Raw genomic sequence first — 19,368 nt, 5'->3', positions numbered from 1 at the left:
CCCTTCCCCTGTTTTTAATAGCGTTGATCTCTGTTTACAGTTACGTATTTGCATCGTTATTGGATACTGTCTGATATCCCAAGTAAAATGTAAGTTCTATGAGGGTTGAGAATTTCCGTGTTTACAAAGGCCTAGAACAGCCCTGACAACAGATGAGAAGTAATAAATGACTGCCTGAAATACATAACTAGGCAATTAAAATACAAAGTGTTTAATTCTAAAGTGAGGTAAGTACAGATGGAGTCACAGTGTTGGCATATTAAACATTGTTATTTGGGAATACTTTGGTTATTGTAGCATTTGTTTGATCAGCCTCTAATTTTACTTTTTCTATTAAAAATAAAGATAAGTAGTATTTTGAATTTTAAATTTCCCAGTACAGATTAAGATCTTTCAGAAGTTGATTGTACTTGAATGTAGCTTCAGAGTCAAAACTTCCCCCTTTCCTCACATCTGCACGGGATTTGGAAGCTTACAATTCAAAAACATATAGCTGGTTACATACTTCTTGATGCTTACTATATGGAGCGTGTTCATGTATGTTTGTTGCCTACGGCATAACAATTTTAAAATGCTACCAGAATTTTCAAAGTCAAATAATCATAGATTTTATAGTAGGTTTCTCAGCTTTTATAAAAATTAAAAAGGAATCAAGAAGATTAATATAATGTTGGAATTAAGCTTCTGTGTTGCTCGTTGGTATTTGGACCTCAAGTTAGGTGCATGACTGTTGTTGGCAGCTTGAACTTTTATTCTGAAGACTCTTAAGACTTTAGTATTTTCTTGGAAGTTGGTTTATTACTGTTGTTTACATTTTAAAATTAGTGCTTTGAATAAGATTTTGGTTTCCATCTCTCCTGAATTCTCCCTAGGAGTGCACAACTTCAAAAATAAAGAGGCACAGTCAGCAGAAAAACGAGGTGGTCTGAGCATTTATGCGTTAAATATGCATGTTAATTAGGAAAAAAATTAGAAAAATATGAAAACAGATGTTACATAAATTATTGCAGTCCCAGGGCAGCAGTAACTTATACACTGACAATAATTTTTATATGTGCATGTGTATATCTATTTCTAGATTTTCTCAATATTTATGCAATTCCATAGAGGATAACTAGAAAAAGAACTGGTATATCCTTTCAGTGAGACTAATGGTAAACATGTTCTCTGCATATAGATGGCTGAAGAAGTCTAGTTTCATACAGTATTCCTGTAGAGATAAAGCCTCTGTTAGCTAACTCTGCCTTGTAGGTCTTTTTCTCCTTTTTGGTTTCTCTGATGGCATGCCAATAAAATATTTCATTGGATATATCCTGTCAGAGCAAGAAAGTAAATTACTTTCGGAGCAATGTATGACATGTAGAATTGACCTGAGTGTAAAGTATGTATTTAGAAATAAAACAAATTATAACTACTCAGGATACTGATTATATTAGCAGTTTTTCTTTGGTTATGAATAGCCATTATGAAGTAATAGCCATCATTCTCTGAATAGTATTGACACAGTAGTGTGACAATATAGATTAACTATTATATAAACACACATTTGTGAAATACACATATATTGGAATAGTTGAAAGATATTTGAATGTCCTTCATTCTAAAGAGCCACTCATAAAATAAAAATTTTTTTTATTATTTTTAAATAAAATTTATTTAAATTTTTTTTATTAAATAAAATTTATTTAAATAATTTAAAATTTATTAAATAAATTTAATAAATAAAATTTATTAAATATATAAATAAATATAAAATAAATAAAATTTATTAAATAAAATTTATTTAAATAATTTAAAATTAAATAAAAATTATTTTTACAAAGGAAAGATAAGAAATGGAGACATGTAGCAATTTTTAGCTCAACCATACAGAAAAAGCATGTGACTATATTACTGTCCAAGGAGGCGTAGACTGTATTTAGGTATCTTTCACACATATATTGTATAATTTAGAAATGAATTGTTGGTAATTTTTCAGATAAGATTGAAAGTTAAAATAAGGAAATGCTACATCAGAACGTAATAAATCATTCTCTTTATCAAACAAACAGAACATGAATTGTATTCAATACAAGAGCATAAAAGTTTCTGGACATCTGTTTAGAGGTCAATGCCACATTCATCTGTTCTTTACAAATCATACTTTGTTACTTGGTTTTAATAGCATATGATGCTAAAATGTGTTTTAAATAATTTCTTTTGAATCACAGTAGGTTTCAGTTATATCTGTTGTCATAATGCTTTTCAGTTCTGTGGTATTGATTTATGTTTCACATTATAGTACTTAATTACTTTTGTCCTTTTGTACATATGTTGAGCTACTAAGTTCTAACAGGTTATAGGGAGTAAACTATATAGAATGAAATCTAGAGAAAAGTGATAGTAATGTTTAGTAATTTGATATTATTATTAAGAGGTTCTTTACTTACGTTAGATAGCTATTTAAGGAAGTCAGTTGTCATTCTTGCAGATTTCATGTAGATTGTATCTGTGTCATATGACTTATGGAAGAATATTAATTACAGGTGATAAGACATTTTTCTTTTTCTTTATGCAAAAAAGCTAGGGAAATTACTTTTTACATCACAAATAATATTTACTTGTTGCACTGATACATCAGTATTTGAATTTGACATTTTATTAATGTTTGGAATCCTTTTCAATGGAATTTTTCCCCATGTTTGTTTTCAAATGGCAGTTTTCCATTTTTTAATTCTTTGTAATTTTAGTACTTGCTATTATTTTACTATGTATTAGAATAGTGTGTTTATTATTTGAACACTTTCATGTCAATGAAATGAAGTTGTAATGTGATTTGTTTCATATGGAGGTGTTTTAGATTTAAAGTTTTTGTAGTACCATTTATTTTAAGTAAAATAAAATGGCTTCCTTTCTTCCAGAAGTTAAAATAGATGATAGAAAGAGTGATTAGTGAGTAGGCTAACACTTGTCCAAAAGCTTAAAATAGTATGACCTAAATTTTTTCAGCTTGCCTTTTTATTGTTTGCTTTGGTTCAGGGTTCCTTTTGGGATAGGAATGTGTGAGGCTATTTTATTTGTTTATTTTTCTAGGTATTTGCTTCTTTGTCAGAAGCTTGGTTGAGGGAAAACTCAAGTGATCTCTATTTCTTCATTCTTCTTTGCTTCCTGTTTGCCAACCAAGACTTGTATTTGGAGAACTCTGTTGTACTGAATCTGAAGTCATCTTCAGATTAGAGCATGCATTTTCAGGTGTCAGTTAGATTTCTGGATCAATAAAGGTCTCCTGAAAGGTAAGCATATATTTATTCAAAATGTACATTTAAAAATTGGATGCTATCAGTATCTGTCTTAGTCTCTGGGCTGCTGTAACAAAAATTCCATAGACTTGGTGACCTGCAAACAGCAGAAATTTATTTGTAACAATTCTCACAGTCTTCACAGAGACTGAGAAGTCCAAGATAAAGGTGCCAGCAGATGCAGTGCTTGATTCACAGACCACCATCTTCTTTGTGTGTCCTCACATGGTGGAAGGAGTGAGAAACCTCTCGAAGGTCTCTTCTTATAAGGACACTAATCTCATTCATGAGGGTTCCACCTGTCATAGACTCTGGGTCTGGAGTCCTCTCTTGTCCAGCAAGAAAGTGGGATGCAGGACTAAAAATGCGAGAGAGGCTAATGTCCTGGGAGGAGACAAAAGTCCCCAGTAAGAGTCCTTGCTCTGTTTTTATGAGGATCAGAAGGCTTACAAGTGTGATGGACATGCACAAAGAGACAACGAAACCATGAACATGAACTCATGGGTGGGGGGAGGGGAAGAGGGTTTTGGAGATACGTAGTGTTAGAGGTTTGGGTAAATACAAAACAAAATCTGGGTGGAAGGTTGTTTACAGCAGAAGAGAGGCCCCACCTCTGTTTACCTAAACTGGCCTAGGGGACAAGAAAGCCTGAGCATGCTACCTCACAGTCAGCAAGGCATCTTTCTTTTGCTAATTAGCTCTGCTCTGGGCAACTTTGCCCCACTGTGGTCTGTAGCCCTATTTACCTGTTTACCTAATTTGGTCCTTCCTTCCTGTGAAAGCGCTTTCTGCTGTACTAAGTTAGGGGGCCTTTCTGCCCTGAATACCTAATCTTGTTTACCTCATCTTGGATGTTTTCTTCCTGAGAGTCCCTGTTCCTATACCTTTGTCCTATACTGGGGGCCTTTGCCCCATTTACCTAATGTTATTTACCTAAGCTTGTTTACCCAAACTTGGGTGTGTATATCCTATGACTTTCTATTTCTTTATGCCTTGTTAACTCATCCCTGCAAGCTCAGGGAATTCCTAAGCTTATTCCACATCTCCACCCTTATAATCTATATTCCCATTTCATCGTGTATTCCCATTACATTGGGAATTAAGATTTCAACATGTGAGTTTGGGGGGGGGGCATAAACACTTATCAATAAAATATCCTTATTATAGTAATATGTTCTGGAGATTCGTGTGCGTGTGCGTGCATGCACGCGCGCGTTTACACAATCTGCCAGATTTAGATTGTAGGCTTTTTCAGGGAATGATGTTGTTCTCTAACAGTTACTCAGAGTTCCCTGATTACTTTCTTTCCACTTCTTACATCTATCTAGTCATCAGTTTCCAATCTTTTCCTTACCCTTTCCCGTATTGTTTTCCTTCTCCTTTAACTGAGCCTTCATAGGGGGCCTTAAAAAATGTTTTCCTGCCAGCGTACTTCCAGCACATTCCATATAGAAGGCTTTTGGTATCCATATCTCTTTCTGTCCCCCTCCCCGCCACCTTCATTAAATTTGTTAAAGGAGTACCAAACTAGAATTATTGAACTTAGAGTTGAAGGTGTCTCAGATAGGAGGAATTCACATTTATTTTAACACAACCATTGTAAGGAATAAAATTTACATTTATGAGCCAATTTCCACAGGCATAAATGTACCAATGAAAGTGAAACAACAGCTGAAATAGTTTTTACCCTAGCTACCTGGAATGTGTGCAGTGCTCTATTCTATTCTAATCTTTGTATATTTCTCTTACTACATGCTGCTTCCCATAACTAAATTTATTTCCCTGTCTAATAACGGATTGCCTTTGCAATTTCAGAAACCATACTTTACATCACCTGTGTGTAAATCATACTTTACATCACTTGCTCATGACTGACTCATTGGGAAGTAAATGGAATCCATTTGTTTTCTATCTCAGTCAAGCTGCCCTTTATCTATCTTTTCCATGCTTCTCATCTCTCTCTATATTCACTACAAGCTATCACATGTTGTGGTCAAAAAGCTGGGTAACTGCTGGGAAACACCAGAGCACTTAGTTGGTTCTTCTATAGTGAGAACACAGGTACAAATGGTCATATCTCAAAATTTGAAGAAGGGATAAACCTTAGATAGAACCATCCCTTGTAGTTCAGTATATATTTCTTTATTCTCTTCTTGCTTGGTCTCTCTATGTAAATTGTATGTGCATGCTGATGCCCTCAAATCATTCTGGGTTTAACACATTTTTAACTTTTTAAGTCCTGTATATCAGCTTAGAATAACCCAGATCCTTTTGCAAAGTGATCTCTTTCAGTACCCATTCCCATCACATTTATCATTTTTGTCCTTTAAAAAATTGCAAGCATTTTTTCTGATTATAAAAGTAAAAGCTGTGGTAGAAAGGATGGAATATATAGAAAAGTAAAAAGATGATAAAAATTATCCCTAATCAAATGCAGAAAAAGAAATTCTAAGAGAGAAGTTCATAGTGAAAAATGTTAACAGTAAGAAAAAAGAAAGAGCTCAAATAACTATATACCTAAAGGAACTAGAAAAAGAACAAACTAGGCCGTAAGGTAAGAGAATAACAAAGAGCAAAAATAAATGAAAATGAGACAAAAATGACAAGAGAAAATATCAGTGAAAGTAAGAGCTATTTTTTCCAAAATACAGACAAAACTAGCTACATGTAAAAAAAAAAAAAAAAAAGAGGACTCAAAAGATAAAATTAGAAATGAAAGAGGAGATATTATAACTGACACCATAGAAATACAAAGATCAGGGGTGCCTGGGTGGCTCAGTCATTTGAGTGTCCGACTTTGGATCAGGTCATGATCTCACAGTTTGTGAGTTTGAGCCCCACATTGGGCTCTGTGCTGACAGTGTGGAGCCTGGATCCCGTTTTGAGTTCTGTGTCTGCCTCTGTCTTTGTGCCTCCCCTGCTCATGCTCTGTTTCTCTCTTTCTCAAAAACAAATAAACATTAAAAAAAGAAAAGAAAAGAAAAGAAATATAAAGATCATAAGAGACTACTGTGAACAATTATACACCAAAGAATTAGGCACCTGGAAGAACAGAGAAATTCCTGAAAACTTAGAACTTACCAAGGCTAAATCATGTCAAATAGAAAATTCGAATAGACCAATCACTAGTAAGGAGATTGAGTAATCAAAAACCTCCCAAGAAAGAAGAGTACAGGACCTGATGCCTTCACAGGTGAATTCTACCAAACATTTAAAGTAGAATTAATGCCACTCCTTTTCAAACTCTTCCAAAAAATAGAAGAGGAGGGAATACAGTTGACCCTTAAACAACATAGATTTGAACTGATGTGGATTCACTTTTATGTGGACTTTTTTGATAAATATAATATTGTACATGTGTTTTATCTTAATGATTTTCTTAATAACAATTTCTTTCCTCTCTCTTTGTTGTAAGAATATAGTATATAGTACTTATAAATACAAAATGTGTGTTAATTGACTGTTCGTGTTATTGGTAAAGCTTCCAGTCAGTAGTAGGCTAGTAGTAAAGTGTTTGGGGAGTCAAAAGTTATCCATGGATTTTTCAACTGCATGGGGTGCCAATGTGCCCAACCTCCACATTGTTTTAAGAGTCAGCTGTATTTCCAAAGCCATTTTATGAGGCCAATATTACCCTGACACCAAAACTGGATAAGGATGCTACAATGGAAGAAAATTACAGGCCAACATTCCTGATAAATGTAGATGCAAAACTCTTGTACAAATTGAACAGAAGTAAATTCAACAGTCCCTTAAAACGGTCATATACCATGATCAAGTGGGATTTATTCCAGGGAAGCAAGGATGGTTCAACATCCACAAATCAGTCAGTGTGATATACCACATTCATAAAATGAAGGACAAAAATCAAATGATAATCTCAGTAGATGCAGAAAAAGCATTTGACCAAATTCAACATTCATTTATGATAAAAACTGCCAACAAAGTGAGTGTAGAGGGAATGTACCTCAACATGATAAAGGCAGTATATGACAGGTCCACAGCTTACATCATACTGAATATTGAAAGCTGAAAGCTTTTCTTCTAAGATCAGAAATAAGACAAGAATGGCCAAACTTGCCTTTTCCCCCCTTTGCAAGGACCTAACTGTTCTTTACTTGGATTTTTCATCAGAGTTATTTTTGCAGTGAGTAATTATGATGGATGAGGTAATGTTCCCTATATACAAAGAGCCAGTCTCACCATTTTTATTTGACATAGTACTGGAAATCCTGGTGAGATCTGGCAAGAAAAAGAAATAAAAGGTATTCAATTTGGATAAAATGATATTTGGTGATAAAATAATATTTTTGTAAGGTTATCTACTGCCTTTGAAGAAATATCTCACATATCCTGGACTTTTATGAACCAGTAAACCAGAGCTTCCTGGGCCTTTTGCTGAAAAGTGTCATTCTCAGATTTCTTTTCATTATATTGCTGGATTTGCTCCAATATTGCTTGGATCTCATTGTCATCTTTATTACTAGGTTTCCTTTAAGTAAATTTTCAGAAGGTTAAATGGTGAAAGGTGTATTTTCTGACTTGTGCATATTAGATAATTTTTTATTGTTTTTCTAAAATATTTTTCTTTTATTCTCACAGTTGATTGATCATTTTGCTGGGTATTTCTAGATTTAAAATGATTTTTCTCAAAACATCAAAGACTTAATCTTTTTCTGCCATCCATTGTTCCTCCTGAGAACTTTGAAGCCGCTGTCACTGAAAAGTGTTCTAGGTGATATCACAGTGAAAACAAAATAGAGATAATTCTTAACTTCATTAAGCTTGAGTTTTAAGGTAGAGAAGTCCACAAGAAGCAAGATAAATGCATTAAATATATAGTAGGTTAGATGGTTGTGCTATGAAGGCAAGAGTTGCAAAGGCTCTGATGTGAGAATATTGCTTATGTGTTTACAGAACAACAGAGTGGTCAGTGAGGCTGTAGCAAAGTGAGGTGAGAGGAGTAGCGATTAAACTGTAAAGGAATCTGGGAATTATCATCTGGTTTATTGTTTAAAAGAATTACAGTTAATTTAAAATCAATTAACAATTGGGGTGCCTGGGTGAATTAGTTGGTTAAGCCTCTGACCCTTGATTCCAGCTCAAGTCATGATCTCATGGTTTGTGAGTTCTAGCCCCACATCTGCTTGGGATTCTTTCTCTCTCCTTCCCCTACTTGTGTGCGCGCTCTCTCTCTCTCTCTCTTTCAAAAATAAATAAACATTAAAAAATTTTTAAAAAATCAATAATTTTAAGGGAGCAAGGTAGAAGCAGAAGGACCATGCAGAAGGTTAGAGCTGAGAGATGATTGTGGTTTGAACAACAGGATTTCCTGATGGATTAGATTTGAACTCTGAGAGAAAGAAGAGTCAAGAATGACTCCAGTAATGTTTTGGTCTAAATAATAGGAGAGATGGAGTTTCATTTGATGAAGAAGGGGAAGATTATACAGGCTGTGTGTTAAGGGGTTTGGGGGAAGGCCAGGAATTTGGTATTAAACATGTTGAGTTAGAGATGTTTATTATATATTCAAGTGGAAAGGTCAAGAGGACAGATAGACTGGACCAGAGTTCAGGTGAGAGGTCTGGGATAAAGGAGAGACCATGGAAGTTGTCAGTTATAGATGGTATTTTTAAAGGGTTATTTTGACACAGTCCAGTAAATATAGCTAGAGGAAATTGAAGGTTCTAGCTTTGGAACACCTTAGGTAAACAGGTAAGGAAAAGTAGAATTACTAGTAGAGAAGTCCAGGGACGGAAAACCCAGTGAGGTAGGAGGAAAACTTCTTTGGCTTTCAGAATATCTGTAAGCTAATGAAGCTAGATGGTATAAATATTTGAAGAAAGGGAAATGATCATCTATGACAAATGTTGCTGAAAGATGAAGTTATGGATGAACTGTGAATTGACTGTTGGATTTAGCAATGGGAAGTCACTGGTGATTTCAGAAGAGTAGTTTCAGTAAAGGACAAAATCTGATTAGAGTGGGTTCAAGGGAGAGTGGAAGGAGAAACATGTGGCAGCTTAACAGCAAAGCTGAGGTCCAGACAGTTTTTTGTTTTGTTTTGTTTTGTTTTTTTTTTAAGTAGAAGAGAAGCAGCATGCATCAATCAGTATTGAGAATGCTCCAATAAAGAATTCCTTGGTCACTGAGCTGGAAGACATTTTGAGTAATACCTCCTGAAGATTCATCAATTCACTTGTGCACTTAGGACACCTCTACTGAGAGGATATTTGGTCGACTGTCACTTTACTTAGTACTCTGTCTTGGGGAGCATCCACTGTTATGGATGCAATAGAAATAAGATGACATGTGCCTCTTGTGACTTTATTTTGATTCCCTCTAAATGCAGGTTCTAGCTTATTGCATTACTTTTTAGGCAAGAATAAAAGTTCTCACATTTTCTTTTGATATGTACCCACGTTACATCCTTGTCCAATATGTGAAATATACTATTTTGTGGTGAGTCTGACCAGTACTTCATTGGCTGACTCTGAGAAGGGTCTTCAGGGAATTCTTTTTATAGGTGAATAGTTTAGGTGTTAAAGAGCACTCCTTCATCATATTCTTAGTTGCTTCCCTGTTAAAAACAAACAAACAAAAAACTTTATTATTTAACATCATTTAATGTGTCTCCTTTCCTGGGCTTCAAGTATACATTTGTCCAGTGGGTTGCCATTTTGTCATCTGGGACTTGGTTTCTGGTTTAGGTTACTGACTGAAACCATTTGCAGTGACTTTCCCTTTTTAAGTGCAAAATTTTATGCAAAAATCTTTTTTTCTTTCTTTTTTTTAAATTTTTTTTTTTAACGTTTATTTATTTTTGAGACAGAGAGAGACAGAGCATGAACGGGGGAGGGTCAGAGGGAGGGAGACACAGAATCTGAAACAGGCTCCAAGCTCTGAGCTGTCAGCACAGAGCCTGACGCGGGGCTCGAACTCACGGACCGCGAGATCATGACCTGAGCCGAAGTCGGCCGCTTAACCGACTGAGCCACCCAGGCGCCCCGTAAAAATCTTAATGCAAAAACCCCAGCTGTCTCATTCTGACATGCTTGTGTTCCTTTGCAAGGTAATAGTGATGTCCATCCTCAAACCTCTAATAGTTCTGAGTTAAACAAGACTCTGTGCGGTTTTATGATAGTGGCATATTTTGAGTAACACATAAGGATGGTTTTTAAATCCTGTTCACTGAATTGAAAAACTTTAAGTGGAGATGTTTGAGAACGTAGGGAGAGGGTCAAAGTGTAATTCTGTTTATAGACTCTAAAATGTCATCAGCTTTGAGAGTAGAATCAATCTGAATTCGTCTCTTCATTTGATCAACAGATATTTATTAACTGTTTACCCTATGGCAGGTACTCAGCTAACTTTTAAATACATATGTCATTTTAAGATGTTTTCCTTTATGTTTTGCTAAGTTTATTGTGAATATTTTTAGTTTTTGATATACATGTGCTGTACATTAACTCTCACCTTTTGATAATGGATAAACAGCCAACTCTAGATAGAAATGTGGAAAAGACAGAATCTGTTTCACATTCTCTTTGTTACTCACTTTTAAAAAAGACTTAATGAACAGTGAAATTGACCAACAGTTTCACCTCCTCCTCTTTGCAGTTCTCCTAGTTTTTGTGGTACCTAGTAGACCTGAAAGAAGCATCTCGGAAGGGAGAAGTAATATGACCATATAATCAGACAAATAGACAATGGATCCTTTATAATTGCGAGGTGGCCTCATTTCTATTTTACATAGAAATTTGAAGTCTTTACTTGAGGTTATTCCCATTTAGGTAGGAGTAGTCTGTGAACAGCTCACTCATTTAGAGAGGATTTTAAAGAAGTCTTTAATTTGTAATTATTTGACCGTTATTAAACCAACATTTCATTGTTGAGACAGGATAAGGTTTTAGTTATTAAAACTATGTGTTCAGGATATAAAAATGACATGAACTAATTTTGCCTCAACTTAAGAGTTACTTAATTTTTTCAATATATGTAGTGAGATATTGGCTGGATATTTTGAAAGCCTAAATTACTTGGAATGTATTTGAAACCTCTCTTCTTATGTACTTCTGTTCAAAATGTTACTTATTTTTGGATCATTTATAGTGTAGGCTTAAAGTTTGGAGTTTTACATTTCCAGTCTTATAAAGACTTATAAATATATTTATGTTCTATTCAAACTAAATCATTTTATCTACATAATAGTCATTCAGCTGTAGCTGTCTGGAATAAAATTTCTGGAAGTAGGTAGCCATTTTCCACATGAAATAACCATTTAAAAGTGCTTTTCATCTGATAGCGTGTATTTTAATTTTTATAAATAGCACAGAACAATGGAAATATTTATGTAGCTAAGGGAGATTATCAGCTCCGGTTCAATAGTATGTTGTTTGGCATTAGTAGGCTGAGGATATTTTATAATTTTTAAAAAATACTTTTATTATTTTTATAAAATACATGTGCTCCTGTTATATCTTGTGTGTTAATCTAATTTCCTATCGTAGTCACCGATTAAAAGGAAATTGTGTACCAGTGGGGTTCTAAAACCTTGACATTATTTTAATCTGATAACAAATGGGTTTAAGTTCATGTTCTTTCAGTTGTTGGCAACAAATCTAAACCTGTATTTTTTGGATTTATGAGGATAAGTCCTGCTTTGGCAATCTTGTAGATCCTCCAGAGAATAGTTAAACAGTGATTAATCATTGTTTCTTCACTGAGTGTGCAGAAAAGAATGGAAAAGCTGCATTTCACACTTCTGAAGCAATTAATCCCCATGATCTTAGCCAGGTTTGTCTTGTAGATAAGTCGGGATACAAAACGGTACCTAATTTATCAATGTATGCATGCCATAAAGTATAAAACACACAATTTATTTCATATCATTTATAGTCAAATGTAAAAAAAGAGTGACTTTGCCATATCCAAGAGTGTTTCCTACATTACCTTCATATAAACTAAGTACCAGAGATTACAATGGGATTCCTGTTTATTGTGCACATCTGGTGCAGTCACTATGCATTTTCTCATTCACTTGCTGGCATTTTTAGTGATTGTGGCATAAATCACCTTGCTAATCAGAAACATAAGTGACGGGAAGTCATCTCCTTTTTTTGAACAATGGGAAAAAACATATGGCTTCTCAGACAGGACTTGGCTGTTATACTATTTATGTGGCATTATATTCTGTATTTAGAATTTCATATTAATTGCAGCGGTTTGATTGAAGGCATGGAATACGCAGGTTTGTGGTCAACGTATTTGTTTTGTACCATTTTCAGAACAAACAGAAGAAGGTAAAATTAAATGCCTTGTATTAAAACATTTTTTTAATAAAAACTACTTTCGGACGAGTTTTTAAGGTTAAGATGAATTAAAGAAAATACATATATTTTAAAATGTGTAGATGTTTCTATGGATGCATAGATATAATAATTACAAGTTTCAATTTAGTTTTCAATTATACCTCTTTCAAAACACTGTATGGATTAGAGTAAAAATTACTGTCCTGCAAGTGCTAAAATATAAATGACAGTAATTTGCTTTTCTAGTAGTAGTGTTTCAAGATGGATTGCATTTTTAATGAATTATTAGTTATTAGTTGGAACCACTTCTGCGCATACTATAACTAAAAGATGAAGTAAAGCTTTGTAAGGTAGGAGAAATTTATACCTGCAGTCTTCAAAGTGGATTGGCTGCTATTTGTTATACAATGCTTGCTATAGATTTGAAGGTATTTTTCCTTTTCCTCAGTAGTCACTTAATTCTCAAAAGGTAGTGACTGTAATGGCCTTTCATCCTTACTTGGCTTTTTAATACCTAACTTCTTTATCACTTATCGCTTTCCATTTTCTTACTATTGAGTGGTAAGGAAAGATTTATTTGAATGTTTGCATTTCAAGTGAAAATGTATTTGTTCAGAGAACCTTACGTCTTTTACAGTTTTCTAGATTACATGTAACGATAAATTAGGCAAATTTTTAAACAAATATTTCAGAGCCTATTTATTCAAATGTGTGTTATTTCCTTTGAAGTAGTCCCTTTGGGGAAGATGTATACATAATCCATTAATCAACGTATTTCAGGAATGTCTCTTTTTGAATTTTCTTCAGTGGAATTGATGTATAGCTGCCCAAAATGGTTACTTTGAGGGGAGATAAGATCCATTTTGTGTATATATGTGCAAGTATTTTCGTTAAAAAAAAAATCAATCAATCATAATAGCTTGTGCTACAGACTGTATATATCTTGTAGATAATTGGACACTCTGCATAGAAATAGAGTTTTGAAAAACTGCCTGAATTTTAAATAAATGGTCACACCTACCCATTTTGTTTTAGACATCTTTTGTGATACCGTCTCAAGGACCACCTGCAGTCGAGTCCACAAATTGAATAAACGTGACATAAGGAGAGACTGTTTTTTTTCTGTTGTCCTTGCTTGTTTAAAAAATGCCACCACCTAGATTCTCTAAGGTAGAGTGTGCTATTTTAAAAAATATATTTGAAATTGAATTGAGACTTTTCTAGATTAAAATTACCTAATCCTTAAAATTACCTGAAATTTATACCATACTGCCTCAGTTCTTGTCCATGTGTATTTTCTTTTATTTCCTTCATGCCTTTAAAGCTTCCTCCTCCTCATTCCCCTGGTGTTTTTTTTTTTTTTTAAGATTGAGATGCATTTGTTGTTTAGAACAATTTTAAAGTCATACAATTTTAAGCACGTATTTTTTTCTTCACCAAAATATAAAAATTATAGGAGGATAGGTTGTTAAAATCTAAGAAATATGCAATTTATAAGATGGCTAAAAGTACCCAAATAAATGACGAAGAGTAAAGAGTTCTATTTTTAGTGAGTGAACACTTTGGAATTTGTTAGTAATGGAGCTTTGAGGAAAAATTTCTTATATAGAGTGCTTGATGGGAAAAATATATTAACCTAAAGCATTTGCTTATTCATCATGTTTATAAAGCCAGAAATTTAATTTCTAAATGTGTATCATTTTTTGAATGGAATTGAACTACTAGTAATGTTGATATTTATTGTACATTTTGTCTAAAATTTGCTTTTTCAGAGAATTTGAATTATTCTTTTTCCTATAGTCTGTTCTTTGTCTCATTTATACTTATACTTGTTGGTGTATCTTACCCTCAAAAGTCGATTCTGATTTGAATGGAATTTGCTAGAAAAGCTATTGTTCTTTCCTTGTGTTCTCATGGCTTAAAGAAGGAATCCTCCCATTGTAGGGATAAATGTACTGGTAATTCCTGGCCAGGGGGATTATCGCTTGTTGTTCCACTCTATAGCTACCCCTTTCCTACCTTGGTGTTCTTCTGGAAGTACCTTTTGGAACGTTGACAGAGGCAGAATGCCTCCTACTGCTGAAGCGCTTTGGGTAGGTGGTGTGCCACTGTTGGCATAATCACAGTAAAGTCCAGATAAAAATATTAACTTGTGGTGCCCGGATGGCTCAGTTGGTTAAGTATCTGACTCTTGATCTTGGCTCAGGTCATGGTCTCACAGTTTGTGACTTTGAGTCCTATATCAGGCTCTGTGCTGGTTGTGCAGAGCCTGCGTGGGATTCTCTCTCTCCTCCTCTCCCTATCCCCCTGCTTCTCTGTCAAAATAAATGAATAAACATAAAAGAATAAACATAAATAAACATAAAAGAAAGGTTAATTTGTGAGCTATTTCCCAAAAGGGAGGCTTTTATTTCTGATTGGGAAATTTGCTTTGCGTGGCAAATATAATTCAGAGATTTTAATGTGAAAAATTTTTTAATTTCATTTGTTGATTTTGAGAGAGACACAGACAGCACAAGAGGGGGAGGGGCGGAGAGCGAGGGACAGAGAATCTCAAGCAGGCTCTGCACTGTCCGCGCAGAGCCCCACACGTGGCTCAAACCCACGAACTGTGAGATCATGACCTGAGCCTAAACCTGGAGTCCTATGCTTAACCGACAGCCACCCAGGCGTCCCTAATGTGAAATCTTTAATGGAGTGTATTGAGTATGAAAAACACGGAGCAAGAAAGGATATTCCATGTTTAAATAGTTCGACTTTTTGTTGTTGTTGGTTGGTTGGTTGGTTTTTGTGTTTAAGACTCTTTCTGGGTAGAGTATTATCAGTGAGGCCCTCGAGTACCACTTCAGGAGTTCAGCCATATCCGGGATGTGGTGACCAGCAGGATTGGCCTGCCGATAGTCTTTAATGTGTAGGAACAAAAGTGATTTTTTTTTTTTTTTAAGGAAAATGAAAGAATAAAGAGCCAGAACCTGGTGTTACAGTATTAGTTGTTAGAGAGGCAGCATTTTGGAGTTCATCCAGGGATCTGTTTTCTGGTCCAGATGTCTTAGGCCTTGTGTCGGAGACCTGTGGAGATAGAAAGGTGGGTGGGCTGTGAGAAAACAAATACTAACAACAGGAGGATAAAGAGAAATACCGTAAGGTACTTGGGGACGAGCAAGTATCCTCTCGCTTGTATCTTCTAAGCTCAGAGACCAGTAGAAAGGCATTCTTTCTCCTCTTTGCCACGATCCACAGGGTAATTGGCATTTTACAGACTGCATTTTGCTGGCAGTGTTAGAAAGGCGTGGGGCAGCAGTGCTGCTTGGCAGAGCAGTAGTTAGAGCAGAGGTCAGCAGGGCTCAGGGCGAGTGGGCGTCCGCTGAAGAAGCCGCAGTGGTCTCTGTCAGTGACAGTGGCCGCCAGTAATCAACAGTACAGAGCAAAGGCAATACCTGGGTGGAAATAACAGATGAGGCCCACCCAAGCTTAATTTGGAGGGAATGGAGTCAGCTGACCTCAAATACCACACAGAGAGAGGCACAAAGAGGGGTGAGATGATCAATGTGTATGGTAGGTGACTGCCAGCTGATTGGTCTTGCTCATGAATACATATGAGATACTTGAGGAGGACTCCTTGAAATGTTCTGGGGAACAATTTATAGGGGCTTGTCATCCTGCACTGTGGATCGCATTAGAGTTCTCTAGAGAAACAGATCCAATAGGAGATGTACATATAAAACAGGTATTGGCGCGTGTGGTTGTGGAAGCTAAGAGGTGATGGGGTTTGGGAGTGGTGATGGTGGGGCGTCCAGAGCTGATGGCCAAGAAAAAATTCTTGAGAACTTGGTGCAAAAAAGGTGATTTTATTAAAGCACTGGGACAGGACCTGTGGGCAGAAAGGGCTGCTCTGGGGTTGTGAAGAGTGACTGGTTATAAACTATGGAGATGGGGGTGGGGTAAAAGAAAAAGATTTTCAAAAGTACTTTCATATGCTAAATTTAGAGGCCTCTTGATACTGGAGGTCTTGCTATTGTCGGGCTAAGGTTGTTTTTCCCTATAGTAAGTCATAAACATTAAGACAGTAGAGAGTTTCTGGAGGAATATTTTACCCTGTATTTGACTCAAGTATTTGTCAATGGGTTGCAGGCTATAAAGAAATTTAATTTTATCTACATTTTCTTCTTGCCTTTGTTCCCTACATCACTATGGAGGGGAGGGTGATGTTAGGGCTCCAGGAAACTGAGTCTGTAGGTTTCTGGAGATTAGGCTATTGATAAGATTGCTTTTTTCTTTTAATTTACTAAGACATTTGAAAACTGATTGGAGACTCTTGTCCTGTATGACTGTGATCTCTATCAGTTAGCCATTTGTTTTTCCCTTTCCTTTGTTCTTGGGCTTCCAGGAGTGCCTGAAGAATGTCACACATATCCCACGGGAGGGGGGGAGGCTGGGGGGTGGGGAGGGTTAGCTTGTGCTTTGCCCTAAGCTTGCCTTTGGCTCCCTCATCAGGAAGTCCCAAGATATGCCCTCTGCAAGCCGGAGAACCAGGAAAGCCTGTGGTGCAATTTGTTCTGAGTCTGAAGGCCTGAGAATTGGGGTGATAAATGTTGGGGGCGGGGAGATAGTCAAATCCTGGTCTGAGTCTAAGTATCTCAGCTGATGCTGAGACAGTGAATTTGCCTTTCCTCCATGTTTTGTTCTATTCAGGCCCTCACTGTATTGGATTATGCCCACCCATATTAGTGAGGGCATTTTCTTTACTCCGTCTGATTCAGATGTTAATCTCTGTGTCTCTCATAACATTTTACCAGCTATCTTAGCATCCATTAGGTCCATCAAGTTGACATATCATATTAGCCATCACAGAGATGAAGGTGAGAACCAGCAAGTATGAGTTACATTATTTTGTAAAATAGCTTACAAATACTAAGGATCTTTTTTTTTTCCTGTTTTCCACAGAACATTTTGCTTAGTTACCAATGGTAGCAAAAAGTATTCTAGGTGTTGGATCAACCAAGTTAAAATAGGATTCTTTCCCTTGGGAGCTTGCAGTTTATAGCACAGAGAATGGCAATTTGAACAATTAATATCTAGTTGGGGGTGGGCAGGGGAAGTTTTGCCCATTAGAGATGCCTTGTGTTGGTCAGGAATGGCCTTCCTCTAGCAATGCTCTCTGGCTGGGGTGCGTATGGCCTTGAATTGAACGCTGCTGTGGATCCTGAAGGTACGACAGCTGGGAAGTGTCAGCGAACTGCACTCCTCCCAGCAGTTCCTCTCTGAGTGCTGCACCTCATCGACTGCCACAGTGGGCTATGGGGTTCAGTTGTTGTGAAATAGAAGTAATGCCTACTAGTTCTTTATTTCCTCTTCTTTCGGCAAATTGTAGACTCAGAGAAGGTGACTGAGATTGAGCAAATATTAGAATGATTTCAGGAAAGATAACAGCTGACAGATGCAGAACAAAAGAGGACAATGTATTGATAAGACATTAGTTGAGATAGTAGCTCATATAGTCTAGGATTGTTGGGGAAGGAAGTGAAACTAGAAGGGGAACAAGGGATTGAAATTAAGTGAAGTCAAAGAAGTAGATGGTTTCAGTGAGTTTGAAAACACTTGTACTGAGGGAAGGGGTAAGAGGGGATTGTGGCAACAAAGTAGTTTATTAGTTTAAGATTAATAGCCAGATTCCAGGAAATTCTCATACTCTGAAATGTCATCATGTGAATTGGGAATAAAATTTTGCTTGCGGAAAATGACAATTATGTATATATCAAAGAATCACAACCACAAACACCGTGAAAATGTATAACGATATAACCATTTAATTTTAGTAGTGTAACTTTTCTTCAAAGTAAAGTTTCGAAGCCACTTGTATGTTGAGTTTCTTGATTGAGTAAGTCTGTTCATTTGTCAGGAAGTGCAATTTTTTTTTTCTGAGAAATTTTTATGAGTTTTTTTTCAATTTATCTTACAGTCTAAGAAAGTATTTCAGTATTTTTTTCCTCAAAAGAGAAACATGCGAGTTCTGTCTTCTTCTGAAGAGTTTGTGTCTTTATACTTGATAGAAAAATCAGAAATGTGAAAAAACATTCAAAGCATGTATAGTCAAACATTTCTTGAACTGAAAGTAATAAAGGTAAGATAGCAGTTTTAAATACATGAAAACAACTTTTCAGTAGCTCTTCCTTTGTAGAAGAGAATCAGGAATTGCAACCAATAATTCAGACAATTAAAATAATAAGAATGATTGTTAGAAGGGTGGATGAAACTTTATAAAACAAGTATACTAAAATGTAATTGAAGATTCTAGGTGGATGTTCACTGTAAAATTCCTTCACCTTTTCTGTATATTCAAAAATATTTGTGATAAAATGTTGAAAAAATAATATAGTGTCTACAAATTTGAAACGCATAAAAAACAATAGTCTGATGGATAGATGGATAGGTCAGTGATAAAACAAGTATAGTAAAATCTCAGTTATAGGATCTAGATGGTAGGTAAAGGAATGTTCAGTGTAACATTCTTGTAACTTTTCTGAATGTTTGAAAATTTTCAGAATAAAATGTTTGAGAAAATAGTGTCAAACACAACAGTGTTTGGCATTAGAGATTAGAGTTGTACTTGTGTGCCCTTAGACAAGGTAACTACTCTCTGAGCTAGTTTCCTCATAACGTATAGTTTATAGATAGTTTCAGGAATTAGAAAAAATACTGTAAAGCCACTGGCAAATGATAGGCATTTATTTGAAAATACCTCCGATAGTAACTATATAAATTCCAAATTTAGGGATCAT

The 19,368-nt window shown here is 35.6% G+C and overlaps 1 protein-coding gene across 10 annotated transcripts in view; it reads left to right on the top strand.

Moving 5' to 3' along the window:
* TBC1D5 (TBC1 domain family member 5) overlaps positions 1 to 19,368 on the top strand; it is a 533,248-nt gene that overhangs the window by 131,910 nt on the left and 381,970 nt on the right. For 4 of the 10 annotated variants that reach the window (XM_019435515.2, XM_019435508.2, XM_019435548.2 and 1 more), the window contains one exon: positions 3,073 to 3,272. The exons of the other annotated variants lie outside the window; for them this stretch is intronic. The gene's annotated coding sequence lies outside the window, so the exon portion shown is untranslated. The remainder of the gene's footprint in view (positions 1 to 3,072; positions 3,273 to 19,368) is intronic. 10 annotated transcript variants of the gene reach the window in all.

The sequence above is a fragment of the Panthera pardus genome, unplaced genomic scaffold (assembly GCF_024362965.1).
Source record: "Panthera pardus isolate Hobbes unplaced genomic scaffold, ASM2436296v1 HiC_scaffold_16, whole genome shotgun sequence".
In the NCBI taxonomy this organism is placed as follows: Eukaryota; Metazoa; Chordata; class Mammalia; order Carnivora; family Felidae; genus Panthera; species Panthera pardus.
Note: the sequence above shows the minus strand (reverse complement) of the source record. Positions and strands in the feature narration are given on the sequence as shown.